This window comes from Mus caroli, unplaced genomic scaffold (assembly GCF_978045245.1).
Source record: "Mus caroli unplaced genomic scaffold, Mus_caroli_1 scaffold_4, whole genome shotgun sequence".
Taxonomy (NCBI): domain Eukaryota; kingdom Metazoa; phylum Chordata; class Mammalia; order Rodentia; family Muridae; genus Mus; species Mus caroli.
Genome location: NW_028227259.1, coordinates 25086030 through 25106510, shown reverse-complemented (window position 1 = coordinate 25106510; position 20481 = coordinate 25086030).

Below are 20481 nucleotides of genomic sequence, written 5' to 3'. Positions count from 1 at the left end.
TTTTTCTGCCAACAGATCTCCTGATTGTTGCCAGCACCATAATGGCTGCATATTGATCTCCTAAGGCAACTTAGGGTAACTATCAAATGCTAAGCACAAGGCTTCATGAGTGTACACCCTACCACACAACCACACTGCAACCTGCCTTGAAGTCTCTGCCTGGATGTGGTTTCATGCACCTGTAAAAGATGAGACAGGAGACATTTTTGGATGCATAGTCAAGCTGGTGTGAAGTCTGAGTACTTTTAATGACTCAAATTGCTGATTGAGGAAAATTTAAGGTAGGATGAGACATTTCTGAGAAGAGTTTGGAAAAGAAAAACTCAGACACATAGGAATGACCTAGGTATTGCCAATCAAGCCTAGAGCAAACCCTAGCTTTGGATGGAGGATGTGCTCAATGGGTATGCCCTTGGAAAGTGCAGCTCACCTTCCTGTACTTACAGGGAGAACATTAGCAAAAAGTCAGAAGTTGTAGTCCATGACATAAGCAATCCCTTCTTGGACATTCTATTGTCTCCTGGAGAGTTTTTGGCATTCCCTGTGATCAATAACAATAATCAAAATAGTAACAACAAGCTCACCTTTCTCCGTTTGCGTTTAGACGCTACGATGATGGACATGTGTGCCCAATTAGAAACTGTTTTGGAGAGCCAAATTGGATTTGAGAGTGACTGGGGGTGGGGGGAGGATGTTGGCCTTCCATCTGATCATAATGAAGGACAAATGAGGTGGTCTTGAAAATGTAGAGTAAGTCCTGGGAAGTGGATGTTGAGATTCTTGGCAGAGCTGGACTGAGCTGGTCTTTCTAGTAATGGGGCACAGGAACTGGAGCCTCTGGGTAGCCACAGAATTTCCATGATCATCACAATTCTTGAAGATCAATGATTTTAGAACATTACTTTCTCTATCCCCTAAGGCAGGAGTTGAAGAGGCCAAAGCTGTTATCATGAGAATAACTCCAAGTGTTTACTTTCAGTGACTATCAGGAGTCATAGAGGGTCTAACCTGCACCATTTTAGGGAAGGGAATCACTGCACTTCTCTCCCATAATTCTTTTAGCTTCAGTGGCTATCAAACAGTAGTACCAGGGAGAGAACTGTGCTTCAGGACATGACCTTATGTTCTCAGACTTCCTCTCATCTCCTGTCACTGACAGTTCACAACAGTTTATCACCAGTTGTGGGTGGCAAGCATCTCTGTGCCGTAACCAAAGCCCTCTCAGAGTGGATATGCACAGTCAGAGATGGGATCCTATTGTTACTGCTTCGGTGTTTGGTGTTTCTGTAGGGGGAATCGATAGTGTGATGGCAATGTTCTCCACTTTTGTCACTCTTTAGGTCAAAGCCCTGGGCCTAGAGTAACAGGGTAGGAGATCTCAGCATCTCCAAGCACTCAAGTCCTTGTGAATAGTGAATATAGCCTCTGACTTGTGAAAGCATGGGACTCAGGGCTCTGAAGCCAAGTCGCACCCAGTGCAGTTGATACTAATCTTGGAGAAGCCATTTCTGTGGTCATGATGAGCATGATTTGGCCTACAAAGGAATCTCCTGGCTGCCTACAACTGCTGGTCTCTCTAGAGTGATGGTAGAACAGAGACCCACTGTGGAGACATCTCAAGTCCAGACTAAAGTCTTTCTGGTGTCCCTAGTTTCCAGGCATGTTCTCTTTCTGGGTAGTCTGTCTACACTCTTTGCATTCTCACATGAAAGTATTCTTGTGTTCTTTTACCTAAAGGGGCTTGAAGACAGACATCATCCACTGCACCTGTCCTAAGCAAGAAAGAGTTCAAAAAGGAAGAGGAGAGGCGAACCGCAGAGCTGTAGCTCATTACCCAGAAGAGAAATGAGCAGAGATAGGCTGATCTCCCTCACAGAGGGATCCATGAAGAAGAGGTATGCATTGCTTCAAACCCTGTGTTACCAGTCTGGGGTGTGCAATGTCAGCCTCATCTTATCCTTTGAAGGAGGTGTGTTCTATGAAGCTGTACCATCAGATCATCCCTATGCCTAACCTCATATCCATGAATGCTTCATACTGGAGACGCAGAACTTGAAGCTTGATCAGGAGGGAGATGAGAAATGGACTCTTCTGCTTCCTCCAGTAGAGAAGAAGACTTGTATTCTGAATGAAGAATTCAGGGATAGAGGCAGTGGAGAGTGAGTTCCCAGCATGCATTTGGAAAGCACTTGACAGGATGTGGCTTTGTGAGGTTCTAGGTGATGTGAGTTTATGGTGAGTGTTTGTACTTGCCTGGCAGGTGACTGAGTGCTTAGAAGCTCCTCGTAGTATCTAGAGGGACCTGGTCGACCTTTTACTTCTCAGTGCATATCTAGAAGGCCTGAGGCTCATTCCTGTTCCTCTTTGTTCATGTGCCTTATACTCTGAGACACTAACGTTGCATACATTTCTTTTGCATCTCATTGTGCTCTCTGTTTCTGTCTCTGTCTCTTATTCTCTGACTGTTTCCTTTTCTCCTCCTTGTGTGTGTGTTTGTTCAAGTCTGTGATTCTGTGTGTGCATATGTACCTCCATGTGCATGAGTTTTGTTGTTTAATTTTTCCTCCACACTTGGGAACCTAGGAGACTGTGTTTTGGTTTGAGGATTTATCTTCATAACAATTTCAAGGTGAATTCAGTGCTGAATTCTGGGAGCCCCCATTTTATTCAAAACTGTTCTTTGCCTATGTGGTCACAGTTGTCCACACACTTGTATCCCTTGAGCAGATTAAAAGCTGTGGTGATGTCTGATCACATCTCCAGGATAATGTGTAAGGTCTGTCTCTATGGTATAAGCTATTCAGGATTTACAACCCCAGGTGTGAAAACAGGAAAAAATATAATCACAGGTTTCTGGTGGGCAAAGACCTGTGGCCTAGGCTCTTGAGAATATAAATGATTAGACTGCACCCTCCAGCCCAACTGAGTGAACACAGAGAGCCATGGAACACTCCATCTTGATGCTTAGCTTCTGCTGTCCTGGACTAGGATATCATATTTCAAAGCTGAAGATCATCCAAGTATATAGAATACAGAATGTGCTTTCCATGGCTGGGGTAGTCCATGACTCAGCCTGAATAATGTGTTCCTACAAGCCCATGTTCATGGAGTTCTGTCTTCCTAAGACTAGGCCCTTCCAGAGGCTAAAACCCTTCTATGAACACTGACATTAAAGAAGAACCAGGTTATGTTCTCTGTGAACAACTTAGAGTTGGAGAATATTGAGGCCTGAGAGAACATCCAGGAGCCCAAGAAGGAGATAAACTTCTATAAGTAAGTACCAGTTAGCAAGACAATCAATAGTGGAATGGCATTTTCGACCTTCCTTGGTTTCTGGACTGGAGAGTCTGCAGTTCTGGTTCTACCCCTTCTACTTTCAGCCATCAGTGTGCCTTGGAATGATAGACTCAGTTTTCATAAATCTGTAAGAGACTGTTACCCCTCCCAGCATTGTCCAGGCATCCTTAGAAGCCTCTCAACAGAAGAGTGATTGTGCATGGTTATCATGCAATACTGAGAGCATGGTTCTCAGGCAGTGCTTTAGAGAGCTGAGTGTGATATAACACAAGGATAGAATGCCCTCACTTTGGGTCTACTGATTGACCCTGATGGTATTTGCACCCTACTAATTGATGTTGCCCTAGTGCATTGGGAAGTCATGGATAGATGGAAATTCCTCTTTCTTTTGGAGAGACATGAGACCTTTTTGGTGTTTGGGCTGCAGCAAAAATTTCTTCTTCTTTGAAATGGCTGTTTGCTGTTTGTGCAGTTGTGATGGATTTATTGAGATGGACTGTATTAGGTCTTCATGGGAGCCAGGGTCCTGGTGGGGTTAATGGGCCTGTACATAGGAATGAGAAGATGGAGCTGCAGTATCTTACTATGCAGAGGGTGTTTCCAGAAACCTACATAGCCGGCTCCTGTTGGAGAAGAATCTTATTAAGATGTCCTTCACACTGGTTGGGAGAGGAAGGAAAGAGAGATTGATTGGGCTCTCATTCAGAAATATTTGGTTGACTTGGACCTGAATGGTAAAGACGAACAGGAGCACATCAGCAACCTTGAGACCCAACAACTTCAGGTAGGGACAAGCAGCTCAGTCAGGCTAATACTGTCTGTCAACATTTGCCCCATTGGAATCACTTTGCTTTCCCCTACCATCTTTCTAATCCACACTCTCAACCAGCCGCCCAACTCATGGAATGCAGATGTTCATTTCTCTTTTTATACTCACATATTCAGAGAAGTTAGCATCTTCTGAGAAACGAAATCATTGGAAAGTGGACCTTGCTGCTTTGCTTTAATCTGAAGTCTAGGAAGGGTGACAGATGAATAACATGCCACATTCATGCAAGTGTACATGATACATGGGATGTTATGCAGACCTCTGAGCTGCTTTTAGGTCCTGGGACAGAGGTCATGCAAGGGTCATGTGACCTGAGGTGGGAAGAACCTTGTAGGGTTAAAGTCAAAATGTAAATACCAATGAGTGCTTCTCATTGTCATTAATCTGGTGGGCATGTGGGCTTCTCCTTTCTTCTTGTTATGCAATGAGGTCTCTTCCCATTGCCCAATTCTTGGTTTCCACAGATAGAAGTCAGAGTGGTAGCTTGTCAGCCCATGTGTTTGTGAGTGTTGTATGACATTTTACCCTGCTTGTATATAACAGCAATGGTTTCAGTTAATAGATCAGTGTTAACTGTCCTGTTGAGGTGGTGGGAGACCGCAATCTGACAGCTGACATTTAGGTCTCCACCAAGCATGTATTTTTAATTATTATTAGATATTTTCTCATATACACTTCAAATGCTATCCCAAAAGTCCATATTCCCTCCCTCTGCCCTGCTCCTCGACCCACCCACTGCCAGTTCTTGGCCCTGGCATTCCCTTGTACTGGGGCATAAAAAGTTTACAATACCAAGGGGCCTCACTTCCCAGTGATGGCTGACAAGGTCATCTTCTGCTACATATGCAGCTAGAGATATGAGCTCTGGGGATACTGGTTTGTTCATATTGTTGTTCCACCTATAGAGTTGAAGACCTCTTCAGCTCCTTGCGTTCTTTCTCTAGCTTTTCCATTGGAGGCCCTGTGTTTCTTCTTATAGATGACTGTGAGGAGCATCAACTTCTGCATTTGCCATGCATGGGTTTAATGCAAAGTTCCATCAGAACTTCAAAGAAGACCTAATTCCAACTCTCCTCAAATGATTCCACAAAATAAAAACAGAAGGTAATCTACCCAATTCATTCTATGAAGCCACAGTTACTCTGATATCTAAACCTCACAAAAACTAAACAAAGAAACAGAACTTCAGATCAATATCTCTTATGAATATTGATGTAAAATTACTGAATAAAATCCTCCCAAACCGTATCCAAGAACACATCAAACAATCATCCACCATGACCAAGTAGGCTTCATCCCAGGGATGCAGGGATGGTTTAATATATGGAAATCCATCAAAGTAACCCACTATATAAACAAACTCAAAGACAAAATCCACATGATCATTTTGTTAGATGCTGAGAAACCATTTAACATAATCCAACACTCCTTCGTGGTAAAGGTCTTGGAAAGATGAGGAACCCAAGGCCCATACCTAAACATAACAAAATCAATCTACAGCAAACCATTAGCCAATATCAAACTAAATGGAGAGAAACTGGAAGCAATCCCACTAAAATCAGGGACTAGACAAGGCTGCCCACTTTCTCACTACCTATTCAATATAGTACTTGAAGTCCTTGGCAAAGCAATTCCACAGCTAAAGGAGATCAAGGGAATGCAAATTGGAAATGGAGAAGTCAAAATATCACTATTTGCAGATGATATGTTAGTATATATAAGTAACCCTAAAAATTCCACCAGAAGATTCCTAAACCTGATAAACAGCTTCAGTGCAGTACCTGGATATAAAATTAATTCAAACAAATCAATGACCTTTCTCTACAAAAAGGATAAATGGGCAGATAAAGAAATTAGGGAAACAAACCCCTTCACAATATCACAAATTATATAAAATACCTGGGTGTGACTCTAACTAAGGAAGTGAAAGATCTGCATGACAAGTCTCTGAAGAAAGAAACTGAAGAAGATCTCAGATGATGGAAAGATCTCACATGTTCATGGATTGGCAGGATTAATATAGCCAAAATGACTATCTAGCAAAAGCAATCTACAGATTCAATGCAATCCCCATCAAAATTCCAACTCAATTCATCACTGGGTTAGAGAGGGCAAATTTCAAATTCATCTGGAAAAACAAAAAACCTAGGAAACAAACACTATTCTCAACAATAAAAGAACCTCTGGGGGAATCACCTTGCCTGACCTCAGGCTGTATTACAAAGCAATTGTGATAAAAAAAAAAAAAAAGCCTGCATGATATTGGTACAGCCACAGACAGGTAGATCGATGGAATAGAATTGAAGACCCAGAAATGAACCCATACACCTATGGTCACTTGATCTTTGACAAGGGATCTAAAACCATCCAGTGGAAAAAAGACAGCATTTTCAACAAATAGTTCTGGAACAACTGGTGATTATCATATAGATAATGCGAATTGATACATTCTTATCTACTTGTACAAAGTTCGAGTGTACATGGATCAAAGAACTCCACATAAAAACAGAGACACTGAAATTTATAGAGGAGAAAGTGGGGAAAACCTAGAAAATATGGGCAAAGAGGGAAAATTCCTGAATAGGACAGCAATGGCTTGTGCTGTAAGATCGAGAATTGACAAATGGGACCTCGTAAAACTGAAAAGCTTCTGTAAGGCAAAAGACACTGTCAATAACACAAAAAGACCACCAACAAATTGGGAAAGGATTTTTACCAATCTGAAATCTGATAAGGGACTAATATCCAATATATACAAAGAGCTCAAGATGTTGGACTTCAGAAATACAAACAACCCCATTAAAATACGGTGTACAGAGCTAAACAATGAATTCTCAACTGAGGAAGTACATGAGGCTGAGAGGCTGAGAAGTATATGAAAAAATGTTCAACATCCTTACTGATCAGGGAAATGCAAATCAAAACAACCCTGAGATTCCACCTCACACCAGTCAGAATAGCTAAGATCAAAAATTCAGGTGACAGCAGATGCTGGCAAGGATGTGGAGAAAGAGGAACACTCCTCCATTGCTGGTGAGATTGGTAGCTGGTACAACCACTCTGGAAATCAGTCTGGCAGTTCCTCAGAAACTTGGACATAGTACTACCCAAAGATCCAGCAATACCTCTCCTGGGCATATACCAAGAAGATATTGTAAGTGGTAATAAGGACACATGCTCCACTATGTTCACAGCAGCCTTATTTATAATAGCCAAATGCTGGAAAGAACCCAGATGTCCTTCAACAGAGGAATGGATATAGAAAATGTGGTGCATTTACACAATGGATTACTACTCAGCTATTAAAAACAATGAATTTATGAAATTCTTGGTCAAATGGATGTATCTGGGAGATATCATCCTGAGTGAGGTAACCCAATCACAAAAGAAATCACTTGATATGCCCTCACTGATAAGTGGATATTAGTCCAGAAACTTTGAATACCCAAGATACAATTTGCCAAACACAAGAAAATCAAGAAGCAAGACCAACATGTTGATACTTCATTCCTCTTTAGTATAGGGAACAAAATATCTATGGAAGGAATTACAAAGAAAAATTTTGGAGCTAAGAAAAAAGGATGGTCCATCCAGAGACTACCCCAGCTGGGATCCATCCCATAATCAGCCACCAAACCCGGACACTATTGCATAAGCCAGCAAGATTTCGCTGAAAGGACCCTGATATAGCTGACTTATGTGAGGTTATGCCAGTGCCTGGCAAATACTGAAGTTGATGCTCACAGTCATCTATTGGATGAAACACAGGGCCCCCATTGGAGGAGCTAGAGAAAGTACCCAAGAGCTGAAGGGTTCTGCAACCTGATAGGTGGAACAACAATATGAACTTACCAGTACCCCTGAGCTCATGTTGCTAGCTGTATAGGTTGCAGAAAATGGCCTGGTTGGCCATCATTGGGAGTAGAGGCTCCTTGGTCTTGCAAAGTATGCCCCAGTACAAGGGAACACCAGGGCCAAGAAGTGGAAGTAGGTGGGTAGGGGAGCATGGGGGAGGGAGGGTACAGGGAAGTTTCAGGATAGCATTTGAAATGTAAATAAAGAAAATATCCAATAAAAATAAAAAATTAAAAAATAAATAAAAAAAGAAAAATAATATTCAAAAAAAGAAAAAACTATACCATTGACTTTTTGTGGTTTTCATTTCTGTGTGTGTGTGTGTGTGTGTGTCTGTGTGTGTGTCTGTGTGTGTCTGTGTGTGTGTGTGTGTGTGTGTGTGTGTCTAGAGAATGATGTTGGGTGTTCCCTCAATAAATTTTAAAAGAAGGGCAAATTATTTATTTTTCATTCGTATAGTATATTCTGTCCCTTTCCTTCCCCCAACCCTCTCCCCTCCACCTCCCCTTTCCTGAAATCTACCTTCCGGGAAGCACTACTACTCTCAGAAAAGCACAGGCCTCCCAGGAACATCAACCAAATACAGCATAACAGGGGGCAATAAAACTCAGCACATGTTATCATATCAAGGCTTGGAAAAGACATGGCAGGTCAGTGGAGGAAAAGGGTCCAAAAAGTAAGCAAAACATTCAGAGAGAGCCTTGCTCCCACTGTTAGCAATCTTGCAAGAATGCCAGGCTACACAACCATAACATAAATACTTAGGACCTAGATCAGACCCGCACTGGGCCTCTGCACTCTGTGGTAACCCATGTGTCCTTGTCAGTTGATTCTGGTCTCATGTTCTTTCTTTCTTTCCTTTTTTTATATATTTTCTTTATTTACATTTCAAATGTTATCCCCTTTCCTTGTTTCCCCTCTGAAAATACCCTATCTCCTCCACCTTCCCCCTGCTCCCTAACCCACCCATTCCCAATCCTGGTCCTGGCATTACCCTATCCTGCATTAAGGGGGAAAAATGAAGATTCTGGGAGGAAGAGAGGGACCTTGGAGGGAGAGAGGAAGGGGAGGAAATAAGGGAGGCAGTATCAGGTACTGGAAGGGATTGGAGAGAGGAACAGGAGGTTAAGAAATCGGAAAAAAAATTACGTGGGGAGTGGAAGGATGAGGAACAGGGAATAGACCCTTGAGGCTCTCAGACATCAGGGAGATAGAACCTGTAGAGACCACCTCCAATAGATAGGTATGCCTCCCCCATGTCCCCCAAACCCAAAGGCAACCCCTGCCAATGCTCTCTGTCAAGGAATTGTGCCATCCACCCATCTCAAAGATTTTAACCAAGAAATGTTCCTGAGAAAAGGAAGAACAGGGACAAGAAATGGAGCAGAGACTGAAGGAAGGGCTGTCCAGGGACTTCCCTACCTGGGGATCCATCCTGTCTTCAGACACCAAACCAGACACTGTTCCTGTGGTCAAGAGGAGCTTGCAGACAGGAACTTGGAGTGATGTTTCTTTGGGAGGTGTGGCCAGCAACTGACCATTGGAGCCAACTATTACACTGAGCTCAGGGAACTCATTGCAGGAGCTTGCAGAAAAGCTGGAGGTGAAGAGGGGAATGGAATCCTATTGAAAAACAAAATCTGCTGGCCGGACCACCCAGTACTCCTAGACACTAGACCACCAACCCAGGAGTGTATAAGCAGGGATCTATAACTCCAGATACATTGTAGCAGAGAATGGCCTAACTGAAAGCAATGGGAGGCAAGGCCCTTGGTCCTATGGAGGTTTGATGTTCCAGTGTAGGGGGTTTCTCAATCAGTAGGTCAAGAAAGGGAGGGTGGTTGAAGGAGAATCCTCATCCAGGCACAGTGGGGGCTGAGAGTGCAGATGTATTTTGAGGGGTTAGTGGAGGGTAACCAGGAAGTGGCATATCATGTGAGATGTAACCCGATGGAATGATTAATAAATACATTTTTAAAACACACACGTAAACCAGGCATTTAATTTTACCAGTGAAGACTCAGTGGCAGTAGCCAGCTCAGAGAGTCAGTGAAAGCACCTAGCTGACCTTCCTACCCTGATGAACTCCCAGTAGGAAAGCAGTCTTTATCCCTCCCCATACTGTCTAAAATATCCATCAAGTTAAAGTCCTTCTTTCTCAGGCCAGACAGTGGTGGTTCATGTCTTTAATCCCTGCACTTGGGAGGCAGAGGCAGGCAGATTTCAGAGTTCGAGGCCAGCCTGGTCTACAGAATGAGTTCCAGGACAGCCAGTGCTATACAGAGACATCTTGTCTCAACCCCCCCTCCCCCAAAAAGGCCATCCTTTTGTTTAATTATATTCATTCCCTTTCAACTGGTTAATTGCTCTACTTCTGGACATGGTGTTGACTTTAATTTGCTTTGCAATATATGTGAGTGATAGGGATGAACCACAGGACAAAAATGTACACTGAACAGAAAGCTCTTGGATTACAGGTCTGTGCTAGGGCTGAGCTACACCATAAAAAGGTGTTTTTCTTTTTTCGTTTTCTTTTTCAGGAATTAACACAATCTTGAGGTTTACAATGTGACCAAATATCCTGCAGCATAGATTAACCATAATCCCTTTCTTTTAGAAATCAAGCTCTCTGACAAGTGTCCTGGTAGTTTCCAGGCATGTCTGAGTGCATCATCATGGGAACACGATGATTCCTAGGACATCAGAAATGGGGTCTTGAAGCAGTTTAAAAGGCAAAAGAAACCTAAAAAGCACCAAGCCACCCCTGATCCTTATCATAAGGGATAAATTCCCCTTCCCCCTTCTCACATAATTTATGGCAAGATATCACCATTCTTGACCTTGGCTCAGTGTCCTATGTGCTGCTGAATGGAAGTGTTTATGTCCAAGGGTCAACAAACAATCCAAAGAAACACTGAATTCAGTTAAACACGGAAGGTTTATTAAATGCACACCCCATGACAGAACAACCAGGACAACAGCTGAAAACTGTATGCTAGACATTTCTTAGGGCCAGCTCCATGAAAAAAAAAAAAAAAAAAAAACACAAAGAGCTCATGCACAAGGACTGGAAATGCTGCCCTTACTCAAGCCGATTTAAACATAATAGTTCATATTGACCTTGAAGTTGAAAGGTCTTATGTGAAACATATAGATGTGGACATTTATAAGGTTAACAGACCTCAGATCTCCACTCCTTTTTCATCTTTGTTGACTGCAACAAACTGCATTATCCTCGGCTGGTTCAACTCCCTCTTAGGAGCTTTCCTTATCATGTATACCATGGCTCTGGCATTTTTAACGTCTTTGAGTCTCCAAGGTAATTTCAATGATACAGCTTCTTGTTTCAGTGTCTGGGATTCCACTTGAACTTTTGGGCTCCTCCTAAGGGCTGGCATCACTTATCCACCTCTGACCTCTGTAGCACTCTAAGTTCAGGTTGATCCACTCAACTACAGCTGCTGTTCTTGGTGATCATCCCATGGTACTGACAAATCCAATACACAAGGGTGTTCCACTCAAACTAGGCTTCACCAATAGCCTCTCATAGGCTCTCTTCATGGTGCCAAGCCTCAAATCCTTTTCATGACACCCTCAGTCCTGGGCCATCAACTACAGCTGAGGCTACACCTTCTCCAATGGTCTTCCATGATCTCTCACAATGCCAAGCATCAGCTGTTCTTCATGACACCTCATGCCTTCCAAACCAGTGCCACCTGGGTGACTCTTCCACATTACCAAGTCAAGAAGCTGCATGAAGTACAACCTTGCCTGTCTCTGAAACACAGCTTCTTTGTGCTCTAAGAAAACAATTCCCATATTTCAATTCAGTGATGCTGGTCTCTTCTTAATCATTGCTAATATCTTAGCTCCAGCTAACCCGAATCAAATGTCCCAGTAGTTCCTTCCATTCCTAAGTCTAGAGCCAGAGCCACATGGCTGAAGGTGCCGAGTTCGGCTGCTTACAGGAACTAGAACATGACCCTCTTGTACTATTACATTATCATTGGCTTTGTTTTCCAAATCCTTCACTGCCTAAGCTAGGCTATCCTGGTTCTTGCCCTGTAGATTGACCTTGAAAGGCATAGATCAACATGCCTGTCTCCTGGGATTAAAGGTGTGCATCACCATGCCTGAATCTAATTTAGATGGGTAGAGTCTGACCCCAAGGTCCCACTTCCTTAATCTGTTATCTCCTAACATAGGATTTTGCTCCATTTCACGTCCTGGTGCCCCTTTAATACTCAAACCATGTATTTTATATTTTTCCTTTCTAAGCTTGCTATGCTTGTTAACACTTATCTTTCTAAGACTTAACCAGAGAACAAAGTCTCTGCTGGGCTTTTCTGAAACTTCCCTTGTCAATGCAATTAATCTGAGGCTCTTCACCTTAGTCTCAGGCAGACTTGTCAGTCTAGGACAAAAACTAGCTACATTCTTCATCAAAATATGACAAAAAACAGTCTTTCTGCCACATTCTGAAATTCTTCTCCTTTGAAATCTCTTGGGCCAGGTCAACACAGTTCAAATCACTCCCAGCAACAAAGTCTTCCATATTCCTACTAGGATGACCCATTAAGCCACTTTTAAAGCATTCCTCTGTGTTCCAAATCCAAAGTCCCTAAATCTACATTCTTCAAATGAAAGCATGGTCAGTCCTATCCCAGCAATGCCCCATTCCCTGGTACCAACTTCTGTCTTTTTTTTTTTCAAACCTGTGCAATTTCTTTCTTGGGACTAACATACATAAGAAACCTGAGTAGTCACTTTCACAAAATGTGATTGTGCTAGAAAGTGTTGTTTGATGCCTTCTAGATCACAGGCCTGACAGGCCCATGAAGAAGCCAATTTATCTTCTGATAAGTAAAACACTCTAGAGCCAAATTCCTGGCTTACACCTATCTGGTAGAGCTGGTGGAAAAGCAGGAAGGGACATGCTTTCCCAAGTCCAGAACTTAGGCCACCAGAGTGAGAGCAGCCTGTCCTATGGCTGCAACACCCAGTAAAGCCCCATGACAGCACCGTCCAATCAACTGTGAAATGAATGCTGAGGAGGACATGTTGTCTCCGAGGCCAGCTGCAGAGGAAACAAGTTAAGGGAAATATATAAGCTGCAGCCTTCTGGATCTCTTCTCCTCGTTCCTCAGGCATTCAGTGAGACCTGACTGTACAAAGACAGAGAATCTTCCAGTACACTATGCTGGCCATATCGGGGAAGGACTCCCAACTCCTCCATGTACCCACCTGACTGTCCCACTATATATACAATACAGTCACCACAAAAAAATAATAATTTTAATTTGGCAACATGAAACTTCTGTAAACTGGACCAGCTCCAAAAACATTAATACTAAAGTAGTCCCTTCACCAAATATATACCTGAGATTAGCTGCTCATGAAAGTTTAAAGGCACCACTCCAGCATTACATGTACACTCCACCCAAGTTTAAATTGATTTTCCCTGGACAAGAGTCTTGGGATTTGGAGAAGCCAGCAAGAACTCCAGGTATATTGCTGTGGGTAAGTTTGTCAGCTGTGCAGATGATCCCAGCTACAGGCCAACAGGTTATCTAAAGAGTATGCACCTAAGGCCTATACTGTTCAGCTCTGAGGAAGGCTTGATTCACAGTGAAGAGGTGGAACCGGAAGACAGGACAGAGATGTACAGCATTCATTCCTCCAAATCCGCCAGGCCTGACTTATGGTCTCCACAAGCAGCCGTCCACTTCCTTAGGGCTTAGGTCCTCCCTAGACTAGCTCTGATCCAGAGGAAGTATTGGGATTTTACGAGTCAGCAACTGTTCTGTTGACTCCACAGGCGCCCAGGTCTTTTGGAATAAGGACTGTGACTGGACTGAATGCATTTGCAATCCCGTTGGTCTGTGTACTTCTTGAAATGTGCCTCTTAATCTGCTTCAAGTGCCAGTCTGCTCCATCATCGAAGCCTGAAAGTGACCTAGGCCCTCTTTGTGACAGAAGTTGAGGGAACGCTCTGGAGAGAGGCCATTGGGTTGGGTGGCTACTGGGTGGGGATGTGGATGGGCAGGCACAGAGGATGGGTATGCCCTGGGGTGAAAATGACTGGCTGATCACTGAGGAGTGTATGGAGACCCTGTCTGCAGCATCACACTGTGGGGTGGGAAAGCAGATGAACCAAAAGTCATTCCTGAACTCAGAGATGGTGGTGGAGTTCCATAAAGATAGACACTGGTTGACAGTGAGTTCTGCCACTTGGGAGCTGCATCATGGTTGTCAAGATCTAGAATTTTGGGGGACTCTCTGGCCTCTCCACAGATTTGTCCATCTTTTCTTCTTCTGGACCAGAATTGTGTCCATCAGGAGGAACAACCTTAGCAGTCACTGCATCCATTTGAGTTGGAGGAGTTAAGGCAGAATTTAGTGTCTCACAACCTTGCATACTAGACAGGACATTCTTCTCTGGGAAGAGGGAGCATGGAGGGTGACTCTCTGGGGGTCCACTTGGGCTTCTCTGGGAAGGGAGAGATCTCTGCCAATCAAAAAAGCCCTGTGGACATTTATAATGAGGAGTCCTCTGATAGGGGTGGTAGGAAGGCAGAGAAGAAGGCTGGTAGGTATATCTCATTCCTTGCTGAGGATGGTACCTAGGAAAGAGTCCAGGTTGGGGACCATTATCCTGGAACCCCCTGGGAGGAAAGGACTGAGGCTGTGATCCTGAGGACTTTCCTCCCATCATAGAGCCCAAGCCTTGCAAACTTGGACTCATAGAGTACTGTGTAGCTGAGTTAGAGTATTCTATGCCAGGCATGTATAAGGGAGAAAACTGGTTCACCTTGCCAGCCATCCAACCGGGATCTGTGCAAAGAGGTGTAGTAGCATTCGGTCCTATGCATAGCATGGCTTCTTGCAATGTTTTACCCCTGGGGCAGATTGGCTTTTCTGGACCACTACCATCAAGGCCCTTCCCCTCTGACCTACAGGGAGATGCTTCACCAAGGACCTCATTTTCAGGTAGATTCCCCATCTCTGCCACTATGGAGAAGTCTCTCAAACAGCCTTGCACAGCTGGGCTGCTGTAGCTATTGTCCAAAGGCCAGGTGTTCTTGTTCTTTGATGTGTTAGAAGTGTCTGCAGAGTCTGAAGCATCACTATTGAGTCAGAAGTCCTCTGTTTCCCTTTCTTGTGGTGAGCTTTGCCTGGTACCGCTGGCTTGCAAGGGAGGTGCAGGGTGAAGTAGTTGTTTGAGGTATACCCCCTCTGAAGAACAAAAGCTTGCTGCTTTCTCTTCATGTCCAGGCAAAGGCTTGGGTCTTCCTCAGGCTCTTGTGTTTCAGTCATCTCCTGTGTACTCCCAGGGTTGTCCAATGCAGTCTCGGGCTCTGACACACATACTGATGACTAATGAGCTACCTTTGGAGAGGGACCAGTTATTGGGGAGGAGTGCGCTGGAGGGGGGTGGTAAGGCATACCTGGGTTAAAGACTCCGGAGGGGAGCTGCTTCATGGCAATCATTTCAGGGCTGTCCATCATGGATTCCCCTACTTGTGCCCCCCGGGGCACCTGGGAGGGCCCTCTGAATCCAGGACTTGGTGCTGGAGTTGGAGGTGTCTGCAAACCATGTCCATCAGACTTACAGGGTGGCTGCATATACCCTGAGGAAGGAACACCATGAGGTAGAAAGCTTGACTGTTTAGTCCACTGGTTTGGTGGGATAGGTTGTCTCATCACTCGGCCATCCATCACATGACCAATGGTATGAGGGTGGTGAGAGGGTCCTGGACCCAGGTGGGGCTTCTCAACTGGCCCCAAACATCCAGGGTTTACAGTACCATGGTTCCCATTCCAAACAGCAGGGTGTCCTCGATTTAGATACTTGTATGAATGATAAATATGACCAGGAGGAATTTCAGAGCTTTCAGGAAAGTCTGGGGGTCGGGCTGGAGTCCCACCATGCCTAGAAGGAATAAATCCTGCCTGGAATGGAGCTGGTGGATACATGTTTCCAACTTGACTGGGACAATTCATCTGCCCAAGCTGTAAGGATGGGACGTGTGACCCCATATTGGAAAGGTCTGAAGCACTGAGCAGGGATCCCCAATGGTTGCTAATTCCAACTGGAGACTGTATAGCAAAGGTTGGGTGTTGCAAGGGCTCCTCTGGGGGCACCTCTAGAATTCAAGAGGAGCCATGTAAGTTGATGGGTTTGATCCTTGAAGAGAGCCAAACGTTCCTGGTGCTGCTGGCTTCATCTGGTTTAAAAGGGATGCGTGACTAGGCACCCTACCACAATGCAGGGGGCAAGAAAAGCCTTGGCCATTTGATGTGCGGACCTCTGGAGGGAGTTTATGGAACTGCTGCTCTGATTGTCCCCTGAGGAGGCAGCTCAGTGTGCTGCGGGCAATGATTTTCCCCCATTCTTTACTGGTGGCTGTTTCCTGCTCTACACTTCTGTGTTTCTTGAGAGAGTCCAAACATGGCTTCCACTATTTCTACCAGACTGACTCCTTCTTTTTTAGCATTTTTCATCCTCTTTGATCCAAAATTCTTCATCTGTGTCTCCATCTTCACCAGGAAAGTGTTTTGTCATGGCCCGATGGAAACACTGCTCTAAATTGTCAGACATCTTGGTATATTCATTACTGTCACCATTGTATTTTCGGCAATTTTTGAACATGGTCTTCGTGACATTTACAAATTCCTCCCTGGTAAACTATGAACCTCCATTTAATTTCTTCTCCATGCTTGAAATATCCATGGGGGTCTTAATAATCTGGTAATAGTTGGGGGCATAAGATTCATCCACAGGTTCCAAGAAGGGCCAGGAATTCTTGTGAGCCTTCGCCACATCTAGAACTTTTACATGGCTGTGAAATCGTCATCCAATTCAAAGAGGTCCTTGGTCTTCTTCCATTCCCTCATAGGAGAATTCAGATCCAAATGGGAAAGTTCTGGGGGTAGCTCCTTGCCTTTAGCCAATAGCCATGCTCATTCTTCCCTGAGCTTTCTCCTCTTAGCCCAGACTTCCACTGCCTTGACCTTTTTCCTCCTTTTCCTGCATTCTCTCCTCCTTTAACATCTGATCTTGCTCCTTCTTCTGCACTGCAAGAAAGATTGGTCGTTCCTCCTCCTCCCCCCTGTGCTTCTGTTTTTCTATCTTGGTGAGCATGGGAGTATCCTCTAGCTTGATGAATTGGATGGGCAGGTGGAGATATAAACCTGTGTTGCAGCTCTGGCTTTGTGCCCTGTGGACATTTTCCCTTCTGAGCAATCATGTTGCAGATTTCAGGCAGGAAGTCCTGCTAAGGAGCTTGTAGAGTTGCTGCTCTTGGAGAGAGGTCGGCTCTCAGGAAGCTCTCAGTAACCTGTCTCCATTCTTCTGTTAGACACAGGATCCACCAAGTACCTTGGCCTGCCCCTCCGGATCCATTTCTTTTGTGTAGGTCAGACGTCAAGGAGTTTTCTTCCTGCTTTTCACTGGATATAATCTCCTCCTGTAGTTTTTTTTTTTCGTTTTTCAGGCCTTCCTCTTCTTTTGTCTGTTTTTCCTGGAACATTTGAGACTTTTTTTTTTTTTTTTTTTTTTGCCTTTCACTTTCCCTGCTCAAGGAGAGTTCTCCATTGGACCTTCCGTGTACTAGGTCTTCTTTGTACATTTGTGTCCCATAGAATTACCAGTACAGTGCACCTGAATTGTCTTCACCTAGAGGTTCAACTCAGAGACTGTCTGCATCCAGACCCTTGAGAAGATCAAAGACATCATCTGCAACAAGCGGGTAATCACAGAGGAGATGCAGGATCTCTACTCATGTACGCAGAGGAAGGTTTGAAAACTGGGATCTCTCAGAGGATTGGGCTTTCCTTCTTCAAGCTCACAACCTTAGTTAACAATATCTTCCAAGTAGCTGTGGAATGTCTGAGACGTGATACCTCTTCGCTAATAGCAGCCTTGAAGCAGGCAGGCAATCAGATCACTGATAAATACCAAGTCATCTCTGTGAAGAGCTGCCTCTAACTCCTCGATCTCGAAGTTGAGCAGGCATAACGCCTTGTGAAAGAACAAGCAGAATTGTGCGATGGCTGGGACTTCCCACCAGGAGCAGAGCACGCCCAGCATGGCCATGCAGCCTTCCTCTGGGCACATCTCCCTGCTGTGATTACTCACTCACTCTTGCTTGCTTCAATCTTGCTTGCTAGCTCCAACTCTGGCCATGGGGCAGCGCCTCTTACTCAGCAAATGTCAGCTCCCTCAGCTTAGCAAGAGCTCAAGCAGAGGCGGGCCAGGACAGGGGTAGTGCACTGGGGGAGTAGCTTGCAAACTCGCTCAAGCAGCCGCATGCTTGCCCCCTCCCTCAATGGCTGTCCCAACATCTGATTTAGTTATGGTTTTACTGCTGGGAACAGACACTATGACTAGGGCAAGACTTATAAAAACATTTCATTGGGGCGGGCTTACACGTTCAGAGGCTCAGTCAATTATCATCAAGCATGGCAGCATCCACACAGGCATGGCACAAGCAGAGCTGACAGTTCCACATCTTCACCCAAAGGCTGCTAGTAAAAGACCCATTTCCAGGCACCTAGGATGAGAGTATTAAGCCCACACACACAGTGACATGCCTACTGCAAACAGGTCACACCTATTCCAACAATGCTACCCATCCAAATGGTGCCACTCTCTGGTACAAGAGTATACAAACCATCACAACTTGGAAGCATATTATGGCAAAAGCATGAAATAGACTGACGGCTGCCATGTAACAAATTTCCTACAGATATGGTAAGGGGGCAAGCCTTACCAGAGAGAACTTTGTATCATTAGGAAAGATGTCTGCATGATGTTAGCATGTTTATACAAGGTCCATGGCCTCAACAGGAGCACTTTCAAGGAGGACAGAGAATGTGTGTTTTACTTGAAATAAAGGGCTTCAGCACTGTTGCTCAGACTGGTCGGTGCCGATTTCACCTCACTCTATCCACGCAGAGGAACCCAAGTTGTCCTCCCACCTTCCTTTTGAGCAAGGTATAGGCAAAAAAAGACCAGGACGCAGAGCTGGTTTCCAATTCCTCAGTTATGCTCAATTTTTAACTAATGTTTAAACAAATACAGTGTGGTCACTTATTATTGATAGTCTTCACATCTTACTGAGGGCACCAATTGCTTGACTACAACCAACTCTCTAAAACGTCTGCGCCCTGGGACATATATCAAGATCAATCTGGCATGGAGGTGCATGCACACTTTCCTGTACTGAACATAGAAAGGTGGAGGTAGAAGTTTGATGTATGGTAAATTGGCCACCAAGTTCACATTGTGCTCCTGGATTTCATCTCAGGACAAGGATGTGGAGAGTCGCTGATGGCTTCTGTCTAGCCCCTTGAAAGGTTCTCTGAGCTTTGGCCTCAGCACTTAATACTTCCTGCTGGGTCAGCAACACTAAAGGAAGCTAAGATTTTCATAGGCACAGTATCACGCTACCAGAAGTGGATATTAATCAGTTGTTCAGATGATGATACTCACTTTCATTTTTTCCTAATGTGGGCTAAGGGAAACAGAGAACATAGTCCTTAGAATGGAAAGATCATTCTCACTTCTCCATCTTCCCAGAAAGAAAGACTGGAAGGGAGAGAATGGTAAGTTCTTTATAATAGAAAAGACTTGGTAAGTGAAGCCTTTGATGTAGCGTGTGATTCAGTGTTGTTTTCTGAAACAGGGTCTCAAATACCCCATGTGGACCAAGTTAACCTTGAGCTCAGACAATTCTGCTTCCACTTTCCTATATTTGAGCTTCCAAGTGGGGCCTCCAAGTACTGTGGAAACATAACTAGTCATTTGAGAGACCTGGATAATCTAATGCTAAGGCATGTACAGCACAGTATAGCAAAAGTCATTGATTTCTATGTCTGCCCCCTATTTCAGATAGTTGCTGTCATATGACAGCCAATCATCAACAGAGAAAACAACTTGACTCAGCAAAGTCATGGTGTCCACATTCTGTTGTGTTCTGTATGAGGTTTGTTAATCTTACAATGGTACATAAACCATTCCATGGGACCCCTCAAATTAAGGGTCAATATGCAGTTATATCTAAAATGGCCTGATCCGAACAGAGCACTGGATACTTCCCTAACTTTAAATGAACTAATTTTGTTTTTTCATTTGTTTTTGTTTGTTTGGTTGGTTTGGTTTTTGGGTTTTTGTTTTCTGTCTTTATAAGTTAACAAAGATAGATTTTTTGAGCTATGGCTCAGGCACAAATCCTGAGCAATGGTTCTGATCAATCAACTTTAGGGTCTGCATTTAATGAATCATTCATGTTTGACGGAAATTGGGTTTTGTGTGGTTTGTGGGGCCAAACATGAACCCAAATACAAGATGCTAGGACCTTGCCCAGTCAACTAACCTATGTCTATAGTATTACCCTATACTTTCTGCCTGCACATCCGCACCTCTGTTGAATATATTATTTATTTCATACAGAAACTCATGGTCTAGCACACAGAGGGCTATAAGCAATACTGAT